This window comes from Eriocheir sinensis, unplaced genomic scaffold (genome assembly GCF_024679095.1).
Source record: "Eriocheir sinensis breed Jianghai 21 unplaced genomic scaffold, ASM2467909v1 Scaffold319, whole genome shotgun sequence".
NCBI lineage: Eukaryota > Metazoa > Arthropoda > Malacostraca > Decapoda > Varunidae > Eriocheir > Eriocheir sinensis.
Window position 1 is genome coordinate 59262 of NW_026111631.1, and position 739 is coordinate 60000.

A 739-nucleotide genomic window follows, 5' to 3' on the forward strand; every position below is an offset into this window, starting at 1 on the left:
CCCATTCACATCCCAGCAGCCCATCTCACTCAGTGCCTCCCTCATCATCTCTGTCCTTGCAATCTTCCCAATCACATCCCTGCAGCCCATCAGTGCCTCCCTCATCATCTCCGTCCTTGCAATCCTCCCATTCACATCCCAGCAGCCCATCTCACTCAGTGCCTCCCTCATCATCTCTGTCCTTGCAATCCTCCCATTCACATCCCTGCAGCCCATCTCACTCAGTGCCTCCCTCATCATCTCCGTCCTTGCAATCCTCCCATTCACATCCCTGCAGCCCATCTCACTCAGTGCCTCCCTCATCATCTCCGTCCTTGCAATCCTCCCATTCACATCCCTGCAGCCCATCTCACTCAGTGCCTCCCTCATCATCTCCGTCCTTGCAATCCTCCCATTCACATCCCAGCAGCCCATCTCACTCAGTGCCTCCCTCATCATCTCCGTCCTTGCAATCCTCCCATTCACATCCCAGCAGCCCATCTCACTCAGTGCCTCCCTCATCATCTCCATCCTTGCAATCCTCCCATTCACATCCCTGCAGCCCATCTCACTCAGTGCCTCCCTCATCATCTCCGTCCTTGCAATCCTCCCATTCACATCCCTGCAGCCCATCTCACTCAGTGCCTCCCTCATCATCTCCGTCCTTGCAATCCTCCCATTCACATCCCTGCAGCCCATCTCACTCAGTGCCTCCCTCATCATCTCCGTCCTTGCAATCCTCCCATTCACATCCCAGCAG